Raw genomic sequence first — 22,274 nt, 5'->3', positions numbered from 1 at the left:
CAGAAAATCTTGAATTTGAATGCCAACAGTGCTATTCTTTCTTTATGTCAGTTTGGGGCTTCTTAACTCTCTAAGCAGGCTTTCTAAAGTATCACACCTGTTTGTCCTTTGTCATAGTGGGTCAAAGAGCCTTTTTAGTAAACAGAAAATCTTGAATTTGAATGCCAGCAGTCCTCTTCCTTCTTTATCTCAGTTTAGGGCTGTTTAACTCTCTAAGCAGGCTTTCTAATGTATCACACCTGTTTGTCCTTTGTCTTAGTTGGTCAAAGAGCCTATTTAGTAAATGGAAAATCTTGAATTTGAATGCCAGCAGTCCTTTTCCTTCTTTATCTCAGTTTAGGGCTGTTTAACTCTCTAAGCAGGCTTTTTAATGTTTCGCACCTGTTTGTCCTTTGGCTTAGTTGTTCAAAGAGCCTATTTAGTAAAAGGAAAATCTTGATTTTGAATGTCAGCAGTGCTTTCTATTCTTCATCTCATTTTGTGGGTTTTTACCCCAAAAAGAGGACTTTTACTCTTGCTTGTCATCAAATATTAATTTCCCATAGCCCTAATATAGTGCAATTGAGAAAAAAAATTCTCTGCTGTTGAAACACTTTAAAAGGAATTAGAGGATATAATTTTCTTTACAGAATATAGGATGGCATCAAGCTTTACAAATTAAAACGAGTGGATTTACAGATCTGACTCTGCAAAGTTTGATAGCAGCACAGGAGTATTGTAAACTTTCATGCTTGAAGTGTCCACCGCTTGGGTTAAAAATGAAAACCAAACCATTCAACACGAAAGAAGAAGCAGATTAATACGACGAGGATGGGATTCGAACCCATGCATGCAGAGCACAATGGATTAGCAGTCCATCGCATTAACCACTCGTCCACCTCATCTACATAGCACCTGTGCGTTTAGGTGGGAAGATGTTGAGAGGGTTTTTACCAGTCTGTGTTTTTTCACTGAAGATTGTATGTTGGCTTTTGTCAGAGTTGCCTTATCTCGTCAACTACAGTGCCTGTTGTTTGAAGTTAGCTTGAGGAAAACTCTATCAGAAATGAACCAGTGCTGAGGTTTTTAATATCAATTAGTCATAATTTTTCCTCCTTTTGGTTTTGCCATGGCATTTCTTCAATCTGTCTATTCTGTGTCATAACTTGGAAGCAAAACAAGTCCCAAATTTCAGCTGTGCTAAAAGATGGCTCATTCAATTGCAAAACTTCAAAGCCTTTGTCCTCGATACAGCTTCTGTAAATTTGTCAGTCTTTTAAATGAATGCTCTTCAAAATTTACTTGGCTTCTTAAGTGTTATGACTGAGATTGAAATCTTATTCCATGTTTCTGCTCTATGTGGAATGGAACTCAAGCTCAATATTGTTTTGCTGCACTAACCAGTTGAATGTTCGATTGGTGCTTCAATCTTCCTTGGATTTCAAATGCATGCCATTTTCTGGTGCTGTGGCTTAGTTGGTTAAAGCGCCTGTCTAGTAAACAGGAGATCCTGAGTTCGAATCTCAGCAGTGCCTTGTTTTCATCTCCTCACAAAGAAGCATCCTATCTTAAAAATAGGTGTTTCACTTGCGACTGATAGTGCAATTGTGAGATTAAAAATCTCTTCTATCTAAGAGATATAAAGGAAGAAAGATGGCTTCAAGCATGACAATGTAAAACCAGTTGATTTAGTTTTGAAATGCCTCCTTTCTATGCATCTCTAATCCGTTTATCCAATGTATCTCACCTTTATGTCCTTTGTCTTAGTTGGTCAAAGAGCCTGTTTAGTAAACAGAAAATCTTGAATTTGAATGCCAGCAGTGCTATTCTTTCTTTATGTCAGTTTGGGGCTTCTTAACTCTCTAAGCAGGCTTTCTAATGTATCACACCTGTTTGTCCTTTGTAATAGTTGGTCAAAGAGCCTGTTTAGTAAACAGAAAATCTTGAATTTGAATGCCAGCAGTCCTCTTCCTTCTTTATCTCAGTTTAGGGCTGTTTAACTCTCTAAGCAGGCTTTCTAATGTATCACACCTGTTTGTCCTTTGTCTTAGTTGGTCAAAGAGCCTATTTAGTAAATGGAAAATCTTGAATTTGAATGCCAGCAGTCCTTTTCCTTCTTTATCTCAGTTTAGGGCTGTTTAACTCTCTAAGCAGGCTTTTTAATGTTTCGCACCTGTTTGTCCTTTGGCTTAGTTGGTCAAAGAGCCTATTTAGTAAAAGGAAAATCTTGATTTTGAATGTCAGCAGTGCTTTCTATTCTTCATCTCATTTTGTGGGTTTTTACCCCAAAAAGAGGACTTTTACTCTTGTTTGTCATCAAATATTAATTTCCCACAGCCCTAATATAGTGCAATTGAGAAAAAAAATTCTCTGCTGTTGAAACACTTTAAAAGGAATTAGAGGATATAATTTTCTTTACAGAATATACGATGGCATCAAGCTTTACAAATTAAAACCAGTGGATTTACAGATCTGACTCTGCAAAGTTTGGTAGCAGCACAGGAGTATTGTAAACTTTCATGCTTGAAGTGTCCACCGCTTGGGTTAAAAATGAAAACCAAACCATTCAACACGAAATAAGAAGCAGATTAATGCGACGAGGATGGGATTCGAACCCATGCATGCAGAGCACAATGGATTAGCAGTCCGTCGCCTTAACCACTCGTCCACCTCGTCTACATAGCGCCTGTGCGTTTAGGTGGGAAGATGTTGAGAGGGTTTTTACCAGTCAGTGTTTTTTCACTGAAGATTGTATGTTGGCTTTTGTCAGAGTTGCCTTATCTCGTCAACTACAGTGCCTGTTGTTTGAAGTTAGCTTGGGGAAAACTCTATCAGAAATGAACCAGTGCTGAGGTTTTTAATATCAATTAGTCATAATTTTTCCTCCTTTTGGTTTTGCCATGGCATTTCTTCAATCTGTCTATTCTGTGTCATAACTTGGAAGCAAAACAAGTCCCAAATTTCAGCTGTGCTAAAAGATGGCTCATTCAATTGCAAAACTTCAAAGCCTTTGTCCTCGATACAGCTTCTGTAAATTTGTCAGTCTTTTAAATGAATGCTCTTCAAAATTTACTTGGCTTCTTAAGTGTTATGACTGAGATTGAAATCTTATTCCATGTTTCTGCTCTATGTGGAATGGAACTCAAGCTCAATATTGTTTTGCTGCGCTAACCAGTTGAATGTTCGATTGGTGCTTCAATCTTCCTTGGATTTCAAATGCATGCCATTTTCTGGTGCTGTGGCTTAGTTGGTTAAAGCGCCTGTCTAGTAAACAGGAGATCCTGAGTTCGAATCTCAGCAGTGCCTGGTTTTCATCTCCTCACAAAGAAGCATCCTATCTTAAAAATAGGTGTTTCACTTGAGACTGATAGTGCAATTGTGAGATTAAAAATCTCTTTTATCTAAGAGATATAAAGGAAGAAAGATGGCTTCAAGCATGTCAATGTAAAACCAGTTGATTTAGTTTTGAAATGCCTCCTTTCTATGCATCTCTAATCCGTTTATCCAATGTATCTCACCTTTATGTCCTTTGGCTTAGTTGGTCAAAGAGCCTGTTTAGTAAACAGAAAATCTTGAATTTGAATGCCAGCAGTGCTATTCTTTCTTTATGTCAGTTTGGGGCTTCTTAACTCTCTAAGCAGGCTTTCTAAAGTATCACACCTGTTTGTCCTTTGTCATAGTGGGTCAAAGAGCCTTTTTAGTAAACAGAAAATCTTGAATTTGAATGCCAGCAGTCCTCTTCCTTCTTTATCTCAGTTTAGGGCTGTTTAACTCTCTAAGCAGGCTTTCTAATGTATCACACCTGTTTGTCCTTTGTCTTAGTTGGTCAAAGAGCCTATTTAGTAAATGGAAAATCTTGAATTTGAATGCCAGCAGTCCTTTTCCTTCTTTATCTCAGTTTAGGGCTGTTTAACTCTCTAAGCAGGCTTTTTAATGTTTCGCACCTGTTTGTCCTTTGGCTTAGTTGTTCAAAGAGCCTATTTAGTAAAAGGAAAATCTTGATTTTGAATGTCAGCAGTGCTTTCTATTCTTCATCTCATTTTGTGGGTTTTTACCCCAAAAAGAGGACTTTTACTCTTGCTTGTCATCAAATATTAATTTCCCATAGCCCTAATATAATGCAATTGAGAAAAAAAATTCTCTGCTGTTGAAACACTTTAAAAGGAATTAGAGGATATAATTTTCTTTACAGAATATAGGATGGCATCAAGCTTTACAAATTAAAACCAGTGGATTTACAGATCTGACTCTGCAAAGTTTGATAGCAGCACAGGAGTATTGTAAACTTTCATGCTTGAAGTGTCCACCGCTTGGGTTAAAAATGAAAACCAAACCATTCCACATGATAGAAGAAGCAGATTAATCCAACGAGGATGGGATTCAAACCCATGCATGCAGAGCACAATGGATTCTCAGTCCTTCACCTTAACCACTCAGCCACCTCCTCTACATAGCGCCCACGCGTTTAGGTGGGAAGATGTTGAGAGGGTTTTTACCAGTCAGTGTTTTTTCACTGAAGATTGTATGTTGGCTTTTGTCAGAGTTGCCTTATCTCGTCAACTACAGTGCCTGTTGTTTGAAGTTAGCTTGGGGAAAACTCTATCAGAAATGAACCAGTGCTGAGGTTTTTAATATCAATTAGTCATAATTTTTCCTCCTTTTGGTTTTGCCATGGCATTTCTTCAATCTGTCTATTCTGTGTCATAACTTGGAAGCAAAACAAGTCCCAAATTTCAGCTGTGCTAAAAGATGGCTCATTCAATTGCAAAACTTCAAAGCCTTTGTCCTCGATACAGCTTCTGTAAATTTGTCAGTCTTTTAAATGAATGCTCTTCAAAATTTACTTGGCTTCTTAAGTGTTATGACTGAGATTGAAATCTTATTCCATGTTTCTGCTCTATGTGGAATGGAACTCAAGCTCAATATTGTTTTGCTGCGCTAACCAGTTGAATGTTCGATTGGTGCTTCAATCTTCCTTGGATTTCAAATGCATGCCATTTTCTGGTGCTGTGGCTTAGTTGGTTAAAGCGCCTGTCTAGTAAACAGGAGATCCTGAGTTCGAATCTCAGCAGTGCCTTGTTTTCATCTCCTCACAAAGAAGCATCCTATCTTAAAAATAGGTGTTTCACTTGCGACTGATAGTGCAATTGTGAGATTAAAAATCTCTTCTATCTAAGAGATATAAAGGAAGAAAGATGGCTTCGAGCATGACAATGTAAAACCAGTTGATTTAGTTTTGAAATGCCTCCTTTCTATGCATCTCTAATCCGTTTATCCAATGTATCTCACCTTTATGTCCTTTGGCTTAGTTGGTCAAAGAGCCTGTTTAGTAAACAGAAAATCTTGAATTTGAATGCCAGCAGTGCTATTCTTTCTTTATGTCAGTTTGGGGCTTCTTAACTCTCTAAGCAGGCTTTCTAATGTATCACACCTGTTTGTCCTTTGTCATAGTTGGTCAATGAGCCTGTTTAGTAAACAGAAAATCTTGAATTTGAATGCCAGCATTCCTCTTCCTTCTTTATCTCAGTTTAGGGCTGTTTAACTCTCTAAGCAGGCTTTCTAATGTATCACACCTGTTTGTCCTTTGTCTTAGTTTGTCAAAGAGCCTATTTAGTAAATGGAAAATCTTGAATTTGAATGCCAGCAGTCCTTTTCCTTCTTTATCTCAGTTTAGGGCTGTTTAACTCTCTAAGCAGGCTTTTTAATGTTTCGCACCTGTTTGTCCTTTGGCTTAGTTGTTCAAAGAGCCTATTTAGTAAAAGGAAAATCTTGATTTTGAATGTCAGCAGTGCTTTCTATTCTTCATCTCATTTTGTGGGTTTTTACCCCAAAAAGAGGACTTTTACTCTTGCTTGTCATCAAATATTAATTTCCCATAGCCCTAATATAGTGCAATTGAGAAAAAAAATTCTCTGCTGTTGAAACACTTTAAAAGGAATTAGAGGATATAATTTTCTTTACAGAATATAGGATGGCATCAAGCTTTACAAATTAAAACCAGTGGATTTACAGATCTGACTCTGCAAAGTTTGATAGCAGCACAGGAGTATTGTAAACTTTCATGCTTGAAGTGTCCACCGCTTGGATTAAAAATGAAAACCAAACCATTCAAAACAAAAGAAGAAGCAGATTAATCCGACGAGGATGGGAATCGAACCCATGCATGCAGAGCACAATGGATTAGCAGTCCATCACCTTAACCACTCGGCCACCTTTTCTACATAGAGCACGTGCGTTTAGGTGGGAAGATGTTGAGAGGGTTTTTACCAGTCAGTGTTTTTTCACTGAAGATTGTATGTTGGCTTTTGTCAGAGTTGCCTTATCTCGTCAACTACAGTGCCTGTTGTTTGAAGTTAGCTTGGGGAAAACTCTATCAGAAATGAACAGTGCTGATGTTTTTAATATCAATTAGTCATAATTTTTCCTCCTTTTGGTTTTGCCATGGCATTTTTTCAATCTGTCTATTCTGTGTCATAACTTGGAAGCAAAACAAGTCCCAAATTTCAGCTGTGCTAAAAGATTTCTCATTCAATTGCAAAACTTCAAAGTCTTTGTCCTCGATACAGCTTCTGTAAATTTGTCAGTCTTTTAAATGAATGCTCTTCAAAATTTACTTGGCTTCTTAAGTGTTATGACTGAGATTGAAATCTTATTCCATGTTTCTGCTCTACGTGGAATGGAACTCAAGCTCAATAATGTTTTGCTGCGCTAACCAGTTGAATGTTCGATTGGTGCTTCAATCTTCCTTGGATTTCAAATGCATGCCATCTTCTGGTGCTGTGGCTCAGTTGGTTAAAGCGCCTGTCTAGTAAACAGGAGATCCTGAGTTCGAATCTCAGCAGTGCCTTGTTTTCATCTCCTCACAAAGAAGCTTCCTATTTTAAAAATAGGTGTTTCACTTGCGACTGATAGTGCAATTGTGAGATTAAAAATCTCTTCTATCTAAGAGATATAAAGGAAGAAAGATGGCTTCAAGCATGACAATGTAAAACCAGTTGATTTAGTTTTGAAATGCCTCCTTTCTATGCATCTCTAATCCATTTATCCAATGTATCTCACCTTTATGTCCTTTGGCTTAGTTGGTCAAAGAGCCTGTTTAGTAAACAGAAAATCTTGAATTTGAATGCCAGCAGTGCTATTCTTTCTTTATGTCAGTTTGGGGCTTCTTAACTCTCTAAGCAGGCTTTCTAATGTATCACACCTGTTTGTCCTTTGTCTTAGTTGGTCAAAGAGCCTGTTTAGTAAACAGAAAATCTTGAATTTGAATGCCAGCAGTCCTCTTCCTTCTTTATCTCAGTTTAGGGCTGTTTAACTCTCTAAGCAGGCTTTCTAATGTATCACACCTGTTTGTCCTTTGTCTTAGTTTGTCAAAGAGCCTATTTAGTAAATGGAAAATCTTGAATTTGAATGCCAGCAGTCCTTTTCCTTCTTTATCTCAGTTTAGGGCTGTTTAACTCTCTAAGCAGGCTTTTTAATGTTTTTCACCTGTTTGTCCTTTGGCTTAGTTGGTCAAAGAGCCTATTTAGTAAAAGGAAAATCTTGATTTTGAATGTCAGCAGTGCTTTCTATTCTTCATCTCATTTTGTGGGTTTTTACCCCAAAAAGAGGACTTTTACTCTTGTTTGTCATCAAATATTAATTTCCCACAGCCCTAATATAGTGCAATTGAGAAAAAAAATTCTCTGCTGTTGAAACACTTTAAAAGGAATTAGAGGATATAATTTTCTTTACAGAATATAGGATGGCATCAAGCTTTACAAATTAAAACCAGTGGATTTACAGATCTGACTCTGCAAAGTTTGATAGCAGCACATGAGTATTGTAAACTTTCATGCTTGAAGTGTCCACCGCTTGGGTTAAAAATGAAAACCAAACCATTCCACATGATAGAAGAAGCAGATTAATCCAACGAGGATGGGATTCAAACCCATGCATGCAGAGCACAATGGATTCTCAGTCCTTCGCCTTAACCACTCGGCCACCTCCTCTACATAGCGCCCACGCGTTTAGGTGGGAAGATGTTGAGAGGGTTTTTACCAGTCAGTGTTTTTTCACTGAAGATTGTATGTTGGCTTTTGTCAGAGTTGCCTTATCTCGTCAACTACAGTGCCTGTTGTTTGAAGTTAGCTTGGGGAAAACTCTATCAGAAATGAACCAGTGCTGAGGTTTTTAATATCAATTAGTCATAATTTTTCCTCCTTTTGGTTTTGCCATGGCATTTCTTCAATCTGTCTATTCTGTGTCATAACTTGGAAGCAAAACAAGTCCCAAATTTCAGCTGTGCTAAAAGATGGCTCATTCAATTGCAAAACTTCAAAGCCTGTGTCCTCGATACAGCTTCTGTAAATTTGTCAGTCTTTTAAATGAATGCTCTTCAAAATTTACTGTGCTTCTTAAGTGTTATGACTGAGATTGAAATCTTATTCCATGTTTCTGCTCTACGTGGAATGGAACTCAAGCTCAATATTGTTTTGCTGCACTAATCAGTTGAATGTTCGATTGGTGCTTCAATCTTCCTTGGATTTCAATTGCATGCTATCTTCTGGTGCTGTGGCTTAGTTGGTTAAAGTGCCTGTCTAGTAAACAGGAGATCCTGAGTTAGAATCTCAGCAGTGCCTTGTTTTCATCTCCTCACAAAGAAGCATCCTATCTTAAAAATAGGTGTTTCACTTGCGACTGATAGTGCAATTATGAGATTAAAAATCTCTTCTATCTAAGAGATATAAAGGAAGAAAGATGGCTTCAAGCATGACAATGTAAAACCAGTTGATTTAGTTTTGAAATGCCTCCTTTCTATGCATCTCTAATCCGTTTATCCAATGTATCTCACCTTTATGTCCTTTGGCTTAGTTGGTCAAAGAGCCTGTTTAGTAAACAGAAAATCTTGAATTTGAATGCCAGCAGTGATATTCTTTCTTTATGTCAGTTTGGGGCTTCTTAACTCTCTAAGCAGGCTTTCTAATGTATCACACCTGTTTGTCCTTTGTCATAGTTGGTCAAAGAGCCTGTTTAGTAAACAGAAAATCTTGAATTTGAATGCCAGCAGTCCTCTTCCTTCTTTATCTCAGTTTAGGGCTGTTTAACTCTCTAAGCAGGCTTTCTAATGTATCACACCTGTTTGTCCTTTGTCTTAGTTTGTCAAAGAGCCTATTTAGTAAATGGAAAATCTTGAATTTGAATGCCAGCAGTCCTTTTCCTTCTTTATCTCAGTTTAGGGCTGTTTAACTCTCTAAGCAGGCTTTTTAATGTTTTTCACCTGTTTGTCCTTTGGCTTAGTTGGTCAAAGAGCCTATTTAGTAAAAGGAAAATCTTGATTTTGAATGTCAGCAGTGCTTTCTATTTTTCATCTCATTTTGTGGGTTTTTACCCCAAAAAGAGGACTTTTACTCTTGCTTGTCATCAAATATTAATTTCCCATAGCCCTAATATAGTGCAATTGAGAAAAAAAATTCTCTGCTGTTGAAACACTTTAAAAGGAATTAGAGGATATAATTTTCTTTACAGAATATAGGATGGCATCAAGCTTTACAAATTAAAACCAGTGGATTTACAGATCTGACTCTGCAAAGTTTGATAGCAGCACAGGAGTATTGTAAACTTTCATGCTTGAAGTGTCCACCGCTTGGGTTAAAAATGAAAACCAAACCATTCAACACGAAAGAAGGAGCAGATTAATCCGACGAGGATGGGATTCGAACCCATGCATGCAGAGCACAATGGATCAGCAGTCCATCTCCTTAACCACTCTGCCACCTCTTCTACATAGCACCTGTGCGTTTAGGTGGGAAGATGTTGAGAGGGTTTTTACCAGTCAGTGTTTTTTCACTGAAGATTGTATGTTGGCTTTTGTCAGATTTGACTTATCTCGTCAACTACAGTGCCTGTTGTTTGAAGTTAGCTTGGGGAAAACTCTATCAGAAATGAACCAGTGCTGAGGTTTTTAATATCAATTAGTCATAATTTTTCCTCCTTTTGGTTTTGCCATGGCATTTCTTCAATCTGTCTATTCTGTGTCATAACTTGGAAGCAAAACAAGTCCCAAATTTCAGCTGTGCTAAAAGATGGCTCATTCAATTGCAAAACTTCAAAGTCTTTGTCCTCGATACAGCTTCTGTAAATTTGTCAGTCTTTTAAATGAATGCTCTTCAAAATTTACTTGGCTTCTTAAGTGTTATGACTGAGATTGAAATCTTATTCCATGTTTCTGCTCTACGTGAAATGGAACTCAAGCTCAATATTGTTTTGCTGCGCTAACCAGTTGAATGTTCGATTGGTGCTTCAATCTTCCTTGGATTTCAAATGCATGCCATTTTCTGGTGCTGTGGCTTAGTTGGTTAAAGCGCCTGTCTAGTAAACCGGAGATCCTGACTTTGAATCTCAGCAGTGCCTTGTTTTCATCTCCTCACAAAGAAGCATCCTAGCTTCAAAATAGGTGTTTCACTTGCGACTGATAGTGCAATTGTGAGATTAAAAATCTCTTCTATCTAAGAGATATAAAGGAAGAAAGATGGCTTCAAGCATGACAATGTAAAACCACTTGATTTAGTTTTGAAATGCCTCCTTTCTATGCATCTCTAATCCGTTTATCCAATGTATCTCACCTTTATGTCCTTTGGCTTAGTTGGTCAAAGAGCCTGTTTAGTAAACAGAAAATCTTGAATTTGAATGCCAGCAGTGCTATTCTTTCTTTATGTCAGTTTGGGGCTTCTTAACTCTCTAAGCAGGCTTTCTAATGTATCACACCTGTTTGTCCTTTGTCTTAGTTGGTCAAAGAGCCTGTTTAGTAAACAGAAAATCTTGAATTTGAATGCCAGCAGTCCTCTTCCTTCTTTATCTCAGTTTAGGGCTGTTTAACTCTCTAAGCAGGCTTTCTAATGTATCACACCTGTTTGTCCTTTGTCTTAGTTGGTCAAAGAGCCTATTTAGTAAATGGAAAATCTTGAATTTGAATGCCAGCAGTCCTTTTCCTTCTTTATCTCAGTTTAGGGCTGTTTAACTCTCTAAGCAGGCTTTTTAATGTTTCGCACCTGTTTGTCCTTTGGCTTAGTTGGTCAAAGAGCCTATTTAGTAAAAGGAAAATCTTGATTTTGAATGTCAGCAGTGCTTTCTATTCTTCATCTCATTTTGTGGGTTTTTACCCCAAAAAGAGGACTTTTACTCTTGTTTGTCATCAAATATTAATTTCCCACAGCCCTAATATAGTGCAATTGAGAAAAAAAATTATCTGCTGTTGAAACACTTTAAAAGGAATTAGAGGATATAATTTTCTTTACAGAATATACGATGGCATCAAGCTTTACAAATTAAAACCAGTGGATTTACAGATCTGACTCTGCAAAGTTTGGTAGCAGCACAGGAGTATTGTAAACTTTCATGCTTGAAGTGTCCACCGCTTGGGTTAAAAATGAAAACCAAACGATTCAACACGAAATAAGAAGCAGATTAATGCGACGAGGATGGGATTCGAACCCATGCATGCAGAGCACAATGGATTAGCAGTCTATCGCCTTAACCACTCGTCCACCTCGTCTACATAGCGCCTGTGCGTTTAGGTGGGAAGATGTTGAGAGGGTTTTTACCAGTCAGTGTTTTTTCACTGAAGATTGTATGTTGGCTTTTGTCAGAGTTGCCTTATCTCGTCAACTACAGTGCCTGTTGTTTGAAGTTAGCTTGGGGAAAACTCTATCAGAAATGAACCAGTGCTGAGGTTTTTAATATCAATTAGTCATAATTTTTCCTCCTTTTGGTTTTGCCATGGCATTTCTTCAATCTGTCTATTCTGTGTCATAACTTGGAAGCAAAACAAGTCCCAAATTTCAGCTGTGCTAAAAGATGGCTCATTCAATTGCAAAACTTCAAAGCCTTTGTCCTCGATACAGCTTCTGTAAATTTGTCAGTCTTTTAAATGAATGCTCTTCAAAATTTACTTGGCTTCTTAAGTGTTATGACTGAGATTGAAATCTTATTCCATGTTTCTGCTCTATGTGGAATGGAACTCAAGCTCAATATTGTTTTGCTGCGCTAACCAGTTGAATGTTCGATTGGTGCTTCAATCTTCCTTGGATTTCAAATGCATGCCATTTTCTGGTGCTGTGGCTTAGTTGGTTAAAGCGCCTGTCTAGTAAACAGGAGATCCTGACTTCGAATCTCAGCAGTGCCTTGTTTTCATCTCCTCACAAAGAAGCATCCTATCTTAAAAATAGGTGTTTCACTTGAGACTGATAGTGCAATTGTGAGATTAAAAATCTCTTCTATCTAAGAGATATAAAGGAAGAAAGATGGCTTCAAGCATGTCAATGTAAAACCAGTTGATTTAGTTTTGAAATGCCTCCTTTCTATGCATCTCTAATCCATTTATACAATGTATCTCACCTTTATGTCCTTTGGCTTAGTTGGTCAAAGAGCCTGTTTAGTAAACAGAAAATCTTGAATTTGAATGCCAGCAGTGCTATTCTTTCTTTATGTCAGTTTGGGGCTTCTTAACTCTCTAAGCAGGCTTTCTAAAGTATCACACCTGTTTGTCCTTTGTCATAGTTGGTCAAAGAGCCTGTTTAGTAAACAGAAAATCTTGAATTTGAATGCCAGCAGTCCTCTTCCTTCTTTATCTCAGTTTAGGGCTGTTTAACTCTCTAAGCAGGCTTTCTAATGTATCACACCTGTTTGTCCTTTGTCTTAGTTGGTCAAAGAGCCTATTTAGTAAATGGAAAATCTTGAATTTGAATGCCAGCAGTCCTTTTCCTTCTTTATCTCAGTTTAGGGCTGTTTAACTCTCTAAGCAGGCTTTTTAATGTTTCGCACCTGTTTGTCCTTTGGCTTAGTTGGTCAAAGAGCCTATTTAGTAAAAGGAAAATCTTGATTTTGAATGTCAGCAGTGCTTTCTATTCTTCATCTCATTTTGTGGGTTTTTACCCCAAAAAGAGGACTTTTACTCTTGTTTGTCATCAAATATTAATTTTCCCACAGCCCTAATATAGTGCAATTGAGAAAAAAAATTCTCTGCTGTTGAAACACTTTAAAAGGAATTAGAGGATATAATTTTCTTTACAGAATATAGGATGGCATCAAGCTTTACAAATTAAAACCAGTGGATTTACAGATCTGACTCTGCAAAGTTTGATAGCAGCACAGGAGTATTGTAGACTTTCATGCTTGAAGTGTCCACAGCTTGGGTTAAAAATGAAAACCAAACCATTCAAAACGAAAGAACAAGCAGATTAATCCGACGAGGATGGGATTCGAACCCATGCATGCAGAGCACAATGGATTAGCAGTCCATCACCTTAACCACTCGGCCACCTCTTCTACATAGCGCACGTGCGTTTAGGTGGGAAGATGTTGAGAGGGTTTTTACCAGTCAGTGTTTTTTCACTGAAGATTGTATGTTGGCTTTTGTCAGAGTTGCCTTATCTCGTCAACTACAGTGCCTGTTGTTTGAAGTTAGCTTGGGGAAATCTCTATCAGAAATGAACCAGTGCTGAGGTTTTTAATATCATTTAGTCATAATTTTTCCTCCTTTTGGTTTTGCCATGGCATTTCTTCAATCTGTCTATTCTGTGTCATAACTTGGAAGCAAAACAAGTCCCAAATTTCAGCTGTGCTAAAAGATGGCTCATTCAATTGCAAAACTTCAAAGTCTTTGTCCTCGATACAGCTTCTGTAAATTTGTCAGTCTTTTAAATGAATGCTCTTCAAAATTTACTTGGCTTCTTAAGTGTTATGACTGAGATTGAAATCTTATTCCATGTTTCTGCTCTACGTGAAATGGAACTCAAGCTCAATATTGTTTTGCTGCGCTAACCAGTTGAATGTTCGATTGGTGCTTCAATCTTCCTTGGATTTCAAATGCATGCCATTTTCTGGTGCTGTGGCTTAGTTGGTTAAAGCGCCTGTCTAGTAAACAGGAGATCCTGACTTCGAATCTCAGCAGTGCCTTGTTTTCATCTCCTCACAAAGAAGCATCCTATCTTAAAAATAGGTGTTTCACTTGAGACTGATAGTGCAATTGTGAGATTAAAAATCTCTTCTATCTAAGAGATATAAAGGAAGAAAGATGGCTTCAAGCATGTCAATGTAAAACCAGTTTATTTAGTTTTGAAATGCCTCCTTTCTATGCATCTCTAATCCATTTATACAATGTATCTCACCTTTATGTCCTTTGGCTTAGTTGGTCAAAGACCCTGTTTAGTAAACAGAAAATCTTGAATTTGAATGCCAGCAGTGCTATTCTTTCTTTATGTCAGTTTGGGGCTTCTTAACTCTCTAAGCAGGCTTTCTAAAGTATCACACCTGTTTGTCCTTTGTCATAGTTGGTCAAAGAGCCTGTTTAGTAAACAGAAAATCTTGAATTTGAATGCCAGCAGTCCTCTTCCTTCTTTATCTCAGTTTAGGGCTGTTTAACTCTCTAAGCAGGCTTTCTAATGTATCACACCTGTTTGTCCTTTGTCTTAGTTGGTCAAAGAGCCTATTTAGTAAATGGAAAATCTTGAATTTGAATGCCAGCAGTCCTTTTCCTTCTTTATCTCAGTTTAGGGCTGTTTAACTCTCTAAGCAGGCTTTTTAATGTTTCGCACCTGTTTGTCCTTTGGCTTAGTTGGTCAAAGAGCCTATTTAGTAAAAGGAAAATCTTGATTTTGAATGTCAGCAGTGCTTTCTATTCTTCATCTCATTTTGTGGGTTTTTACCCCAAAAAGAGGACTTTTACTCTTGTTTGTCATCAAATATTAATTTCCCACAGCCCTAATATAGTGCAATTGAGAAAAAAAATTCTCTGCTGTTGAAACACTTTAAAAGGAATTAGAGGATATAATTTTCTTTACAGAATATAGGATGGCATCAAGCTTTACAAATTAAAACCAGTGGATTTACAGATCTGACTCTGCAAAGTTTGATAGCAGCACAGGAGTATTGTAGACTTTCATGCTTGAAGTGTCCACCGCTTGGGTTAAAAATGAAAACCAAACCATTCAAAACGAAACAAGAAGCAGATTAATCCGACGAGGATGGGATTCGAACCCTTGCATGCAGAGCACAATGGATTAGCAGTCCATCACCTTAACCACTCGGCCACCTTTTCTACATAGTGCACGTGCGTTTAGGTGGGAAGATGTTGAGAGGGTTTTTACCAGTCAGTGTTTTTTCACTGAAGATTGTATGTTGGCTTTTGTGAGAGTTGCCTTATCTCGTCAACTACAGTGCCTGTTGTTTGAAGTTAGCTTGGGGAAATCTCTATCAGAAATGAACCAGTGCTGAGGTTTTTAATATCAATTAGTCATAATTTTTCCTCCTTTTGGTTTTGCCATGGCATTTCTTCAATCTGTCTATTCTGTGTCATAACTTGGAAGCAAAACAAGTCCCAAATTTCAGCTGTGCTAAAAGATGGCTCATTCAATTGCAAAACTTCAAAGCCTTTGTCCTCGATACAGCTTCTGTAAATTTGTCAGTCTTTTAAATGAATGCTCTTCAAAATTTACTTGGCTTCTTAAGTGTTATGACTGAGATTGAAATCTTATTCCATGTTTCTGCTCTATGTGGAATGGAACTCAAGCTCAATATTGTTTTGCTGCGCTAACCAGTTGAATGTTCGATTGGTGCTTCAATCTTCCTTGGATTTCAAATGCATGCCATTTTCTGGTGCTGTGGCTTAGTTGGTTAAAGCGCCTGTCTAGTAAACAGGAGATCCTGACTTCGAATCTCAGCAGTGCCTTGTTTTCATCTCCTCACAAAGAAGCATCCTATCTTAAAAATAGGTGTTTCACTTGAGACTGATAGTGCAATTGTGAGATTAAAAATCTCTTCTATCTAAGAGATATAAAGGAAGAAAGATGGCTTCAAGCATGTCAATGTAAAACCAGTTGATTTAGTTTTGAAATGCCTCCTTTCTATGCATCTCTAATCCATTTATACAATGTATCTCACCTTTATGTCCTTTGGCTTAGTTGGTCAAAGAGCCTGTTTAGTAAACAGAAAATCTTGAATTTGAATGCCAGCAGTGCTATTCTTTCTTTATGTCAGTTTGGGGCTTCTTAACTCTCTAAGCAGGCTTTCTAAAGTATCACACCTGTTTGTCCTTTGTCATAGTTGGTCAAAGAGCCTGTTTAGTAAACAGAAAATCTTGAATTTGAATGCCAGCAGTCCTCTTCCTTCTTTATCTCAGTTTAGGGCTGTTTAACTCTCTAAGCAGGCTTTCTAATGTATCACACCTGTTTGTCCTTTGTCTTAGTTGGTCAAAGAGCCTATTTAGTAAATGGAAAATCTTGAATTTGAATGCCAGCAGTCCTTTTCCTTCTTTATCTCAGTTTAGGGCTGTTTAACTCTCTAAGCAGGCTTTTTAATGTTTCGCACCTGTTTGTCCTTTGGCTTAGTTGGTCAAAGAGCCTATTTAGTAAAAGGAAAATCTTGATTTTGAATGTCAGCAGTGCTTTCTATTCTTCATCTCATTTTGTGGGTTTTTACCCCAAAAAGAGGACTTTTACTCTTGTTTGTCATCAAATATTAATTTTCCCACAGCCCTAATATAGTGCAATTGAGAAAAAAAATTCTCTGCTGTTGAAACACTTTAAAAGGAATTAGAGGATATAATTTTCTTTACAGAATATAGGATGGCATCAAGCTTTACAAATTAAAACCAGTGGATTTACAGATCTGACTCTGCAAAGTTTGATAGCAGCACAGGAGTATTGTAGACTTTCATGCTTGAAGTGTCCACAGCTTGGGTTAAAAATGAAAACCAAACCATTCAAAACGAAAGAACAAGCAGATTAATCCGACGAGGATGGGATTCGAACCCATGCATGCAGAGCACAATGGATTAGCAGTCCATCACCTTAACCACTCGGCCACCTCTTCTACATAGCGCACGTGCGTTTAGGTGGGAAGATGTTGAGAGGGTTTTTACCAGTCAGTGTTTTTTCACTGAAGATTGTATGTTGGCTTTTGTCAGAGTTGCCTTATCTCGTCAACTACAGTGCCTGTTGTTTGAAGTTAGCTTGGGGAAATCTCTATCAGAAATGAACCAGTGCTGAGGTTTTTAATATCATTTAGTCATAATTTTTCCTCCTTTTGGTTTTGCCATGGCATTTCTTCAATCTGTCTATTCTGTGTCATAACTTGGAAGCAAAACAAGTCCCAAATTTCAGCTGTGCTAAAAGATGGCTCATTCAATTGCAAAACTTCAAAGTCTTTGTCCTCGATACAGCTTCTGTAAATTTGTCAGTCTTTTAAATGAATGCTCTTCAAAATTTACTTGGCTTCTTAAGTGTTATGACTGAGATTGAAATCTTATTCCATGTTTCTGCTCTACGTGAAATGGAACTCAAGCTCAATATTGTTTTGCTGCGCTAACCAGTTGAATGTTCGATTGGTGCTTCAATCTTCCTTGGATTTCAAATGCATGCCATTTTCTGGTGCTGTGGCTTAGTTGGTTAAAGCGCCTGTCTAGTAAACAGGAGATCCTGACTTCGAATCTCAGCAGTGCCTTGTTTTCATCTCCTCACAAAGAAGCATCCTATCTTAAAAATAGGTGTTTCACTTGAGACTGATAGTGCAATTGTGAGATTAAAAATCTCTTCTATCTAAGAGATATAAAGGAAGAAAGATGGCTTCAAGCATGTCAATGTAAAACCAGTTGATTTAGTTTTGAAATGCCTCCTTTCTATGCATCTCTAATCCATTTATACAATGTATCTCACCTTTATGTCCTTTGGCTTAGTTGGTCAAAGACCCTGTTTAGTAAACAGAAAATCTTGAATTTGAATGCCAGCAGTGCTATTCTTTCTTTATGTCAGTTTGGGGCTTCTTAACTCTCTAAGCAGGCTTTCTAAAGTATCACACCTGTTTGTCCTTTGTCATAGTTGGTCAAAGAGCCTGTTTAGTAAACAGAAAATCTTGAATTTGAATGCCAGCAGTCCTCTTCCTTCTTTATCTCAGTTTAGGGCTGTTTAACTCTCTAAGCAGGCTTTCTAATGTATCACACCTGTTTGTCCTTTGTCTTAGTTGGTCAAAGAGCCTATTTAGTAAATGGAAAATCTTGAATTTGAATGCCAGCAGTCCTTTTCCTTCTTTATCTCAGTTTAGGGCTGTTTAACTCTCTAAGCAGGCTTTTTAATGTTTCGCACCTGTTTGTCCTTTGGCTTAGTTGGTCAAAGAGCCTATTTAGTAAAAGGAAAATCTTGATTTTGAATGTCAGCAGTGCTTTCTATTCTTCATCTCATTTTGTGGGTTTTTACCCCAAAAAGAGGACTTTTACTCTTGTTTGTCATCAAATATTAATTTCCCACAGCCCTAATATAGTGCAATTGAGAAAAAAAATTCTCTGCTGTTGAAACACTTTAAAAGGAATTAGAGGATATAATTTTCTTTACAGAATATAGGATGGCATCAAGCTTTACAAATTAAAACCAGTGGATTTACAGATCTGACTCTGCAAAGTTTGATAGCAGCACAGGAGTATTGTAGACTTTCATGCTTGAAGTGTCCACCGCTTGGGTTAAAAATGAAAACCAAACCATTCAAAACGAAACAAGAAGCAGATTAATCCGACGAGGATGGGATTCGAACCCTTGCATGCAGAGCACAATGGATTAGCAGTCCATCACCTTAACCACTCGGCCACCTTTTCTACATAGCGCACGTGCGTTTAGGTGGGAAGATGTTGAGAGGGTTTTTACCAGTCAGTGTTTTTTCACTGAAGATTGTATGTTGGCTTTTGTGAGAGTTGCCTTATCTCGTCAACTACAGTGCCTGTTGTTTGAAGTTAGCTTGGGGAAATCTCTATCAGAAATGAACCAGTGCTGAGGTTTTTAATATCAATTAGTCATAATTTTTCCTCCTTTTGGTTTTGCCATGGCATTTCTTCAATCTGTCTATTCTGTGTCATAACTTGGAAGCAAAACAAGTCCCAAATTTCAGCTGTGCTAAAAGATGGCTCATTCAATTGCAAAACTTCAAAGTCTTTGTCCTCGATACAGCTTCTGTAAATTTGTCAGTCTTTTAAATGAATGCTCTTCAAAATTTACTTGGCTTCTTAAGTGTTATGACTGAGATTGAAATCTTATTCCATGTTTCTGCTCTACGTGAAATGGAACTCAAGCTCAATATTGTTTTGCTGCGCTAACCAGTTGAATGTTCGATTGGTGCTTCAATCTTCCTTGGATTTCAAATGCATGCCATTTTCTGGTGCTGTGGCTTAGTTGGTTAAAGCGCCTGTCTAGTAAACAGGAGATCCTGACTTCGAATCTCAGCAGTGCCTTGTTTTCATCTCCTCACAAAGAAGCATCCTATCTTAAAAATAGGTGTTTCACTTGAGACTGATAGTGCAATTGTGAGATTAAAAATCTCTTCTATCTAAGAGATATAAAGGAAGAAAGATGGCTTCAAGCATGTCAATGTAAAACCAGTTGATTTAGTTTTGAAATGCCTCCTTTCTATGCATCTCTAATCCATTTATACAATGTATCGCACCTTTATGTCCTTTGGCTTAGTTGGTCAAAGAGCCTGTTTAGTAAACAGAAAATCTTGAATTTGAATGCCAGCAGTGCTATTCTTTCTTTATGTCAGTTTGGGGCTTCTTAACTCTCTAAGCAGGCTTTCTAAAGTATCACACCTGTTTGTCCTTTGTCATAGTTGGTCAAAGAGCCTGTTTAGTAAACAGAAAATCTTGAATTTGAATGCCAGCAGTCCTCTTCCTTCTTTATCTCAGTTTAGGGCTGTTTAACTCTCTAAGCAGGCTTTCTAATGTATCACACCTGTTTGTCCTTTGTCTTAGTTGGTCAAAGAGCCTATTTAGTAAATGGAAAATCTTGAATTTGAATGCCAGCAGTCCTTTTCCTTCTTTATCTCAGTTTAGGGCTGTTTAACTCTCTAAGCAGGCTTTTTAATGTTTCGCACCTGTTTGTCCTTTGGCTTAGTTGGTCAAAGAGCCTATTTAGTAAAAGGAAAATCTTGATTTTGAATGTCAGCAGTGCTTTCTATTCTTCATCTCATTTTGTGGGTTTTTACCCCAAAAAGAGGACTTTTACTCTTGTTTGTCATCAAATATTAATTTCCCACAGCCCTAATATAGTGCAATTGAGAAAAAAAATTCTCTGCTGTTGAAACACTTTAAAAGGAATTAGAGGATATAATTTTCTTTACAGAATATAGGATGGCATCAAGCTTTACAAATTAAAACCAGTGGATTTACAGATCTGACTCTGCAAAGTTTGATAGCAGCACAGGAGTATTGTAGACTTTCATGCTTGAAGTGTCCACCGCTTGGGTTAAAAATGAAAACCAAACCATTCAAAACGAAAGAAGAAGCAGATTAATCCGACGAGGATGGGATTCGAACCCATGCATGCAGAGCACAATGGATTAGCAGTCCATCACCTTAACCACTCGGCCACCTCTTCTACATAGCGCACGTGCGTTTAGGTGGGAAGATGTTGAGAGGGTTTTTACCAGTCAGTGTTTTTTCACTGAAGATTGTATGTTGGCTTTTGTCAGAATTGCCTTATCTCGTCAACTACAGTGCCTGTTGTTTGAAGTTAGCTTGGGGAAATCTCTATCAGAAATGAACCAGTGCTGAGGTTTTTAATATCAATTAGTCATAATTTTTCCTCCTTTTGGTTTTGCCATGGCATTTCTTCAATCTGTCTATTCTGTGTCATAACTTGGAAGCAAAACAAGTCCCAAATTTCAGCTGTGCTAAAAGATGGCTCATTCAATTGCAAAACTTCAAAGTCTTTGTCCTCGATACAGCTTCTGTAAATTTGTCAGTCTTTTAAATGAATGCTCTTCAAAATTTACTTGGCTTCTTAAGTGTTATGACTGAGATTGAAATCTTATTCCATGTTTCTGCTCTACGTGAAATGGAACTCAAGCTCAATATTGTTTTGCTGCGCTAACCAGTTGAATGTTCGATTGGTGCTTCAATCTTCCTTGGATTTCAAATGCATGCCATTTTCTGGTGCTGTGGCTTAGTTGGTTAAAGTTCCTGTCTAGTAAACAGGAGATCCTGAGTTCGAATCTCAGCAGTGCCTTGTTTTCATCTCCTTACAAAGAAGCTTCCTATCTTAAAAATAGGTGTTTCACTTGCGACTGATAGTGCAATTGTGAGATTAAAAATCTCTTCTATCTAAGAGATATAAAGGAAGAAATATGGCTTCAAGCATGACAATGTAAAACCAGTTGATTTAGTTTTGAAATGCCTCCTTTCTATGCATCTCTAATCCATTTATCCAATGTATCTCACCTTTATGTCCTTTGGCTTAGTTGGTCAAAGAGCCTGTTTAGTAAACAGAAAATCTTGAATTTGAATGCCAGCAGTGCTATTCTTTCTTTATGTCAGTTTGGGGCTTCTTAACTCTCTAAGCAGGCTTTCTAATGTATCACACCTGTTTGTCCTTTGTCTTAGTTGGTCAAAGAGCCTGTTTAGTAAACAGAAAATCTTGAATTTGAATGCCAGCAGTCCTCTTCCTTCTTTATCTCAGTTTAGGGCTGTTTAACTCTCTAAGCAGGCTTTCTAATGTATCACACCTGTTTGTCCTTTGTCTTAGTTGGTCAAAGAGCCTATTTAGTAAATGGAAAATCTTGAATTTGAATGCCAGCAGTCCTTTTCCTTTTTTATCTCAGTTTAGGGCTGTTTAACTCTCTAAGCAGGCTTTTTAATGTTTCGCACCTGTTTGTCCTTTGGCTTAGTTGGTCAAAGAGCCTATTTAGTAAAAGGAAAATCTTGATTTTGAATGTCAGCAGTGCTTTCTATTCTTCATCTCATTTTGTGGGTTTTTACCCCAAAAAGAGGACTTTTACTCTTGTTTGTCATCAAATATTAATTTCCCACAGCCCTAATATAGTGCAATTGAGAAAAAAAATTCTCTGCTGTTGAAACACTTTAAAAGGAATTAGAGGATATAATTTTCTTTACAGAATATAGGATGGCATCAAGCTTTACAAATTAAAACCAGTGGATTTACAGATCTGACTCTGCAAAGTTTGATAGCAGCAAAGGAGTATTGTAGACTTTCATGCTTGAAGTGTCCACCGCTTGGGTTAAAAATGAAAACCAAACCATTCAAAACGAAAGAATAAGCAGATTAATCCGACGAGGATGGGATTCGAACCCATGCATGCAGAGCACAATGGATTAGCAGTCCATCACCTTAACCACTCGGCCACCTCTTCTACATAGCGCACGTGCGTTTAGGTGGGAAGATGTTGAGAGGGTTTTTACCAGTCAGTGTTTTTTCACTGAAGATTGTATGTTGGCTTTTGTCAGAATTGCCTTATCTCGTCAACTACAGTGCCTGTTGTTTGAAGTT

At 37.6% G+C, this 22,274-nt stretch overlaps 5 non-coding genes across 5 annotated transcripts; 4 read left to right on the top strand and 1 right to left on the bottom strand.

Moving 5' to 3' along the window:
- Positions 1-1,440: 1,440 nt before the first annotated feature.
- TRNAT-AGU (transfer RNA threonine (anticodon AGU)) lies at positions 1,441-1,514 on the top strand. The gene has a single exon. It is a non-coding gene; the product is annotated as a tRNA-Thr (tRNA).
- A 1,697-nt stretch (positions 1,515-3,211) lies between these two features.
- On the top strand, positions 3,212-3,285 carry TRNAT-AGU (transfer RNA threonine (anticodon AGU)). The gene has a single exon. It is a non-coding gene; the product is annotated as a tRNA-Thr (tRNA).
- Positions 3,286-4,982: 1,697 nt separating this feature from the next.
- On the top strand, positions 4,983-5,056 carry TRNAT-AGU (transfer RNA threonine (anticodon AGU)). Its single transcript has one exon. It is a non-coding gene; the product is annotated as a tRNA-Thr (tRNA).
- A 1,696-nt stretch (positions 5,057-6,752) lies between these two features.
- Positions 6,753-6,826, top strand: TRNAT-AGU (transfer RNA threonine (anticodon AGU)). Its single transcript has one exon. It is a non-coding gene; the product is annotated as a tRNA-Thr (tRNA).
- Positions 6,827-7,885: 1,059 nt separating this feature from the next.
- On the bottom strand, positions 7,886-7,967 carry TRNAL-GAG (transfer RNA leucine (anticodon GAG)). Its single transcript has one exon. It is a non-coding gene; the product is annotated as a tRNA-Leu (tRNA).
- Positions 7,968-22,274: the final 14,307 nt, after the last annotated feature.

Source organism: Dendrobates tinctorius, unplaced genomic scaffold (assembly GCF_039654945.1).
Source record: "Dendrobates tinctorius isolate UK_male_01 unplaced genomic scaffold, ASM3965494v1 ptg000204l, whole genome shotgun sequence".
Lineage (NCBI taxonomy): Eukaryota > Metazoa > Chordata > Amphibia > Anura > Dendrobatidae > Dendrobates > Dendrobates tinctorius.
The sequence above is the reverse complement of the archived record's forward strand: the minus strand, read 5'-3'. Positions and strand labels throughout refer to the sequence as shown.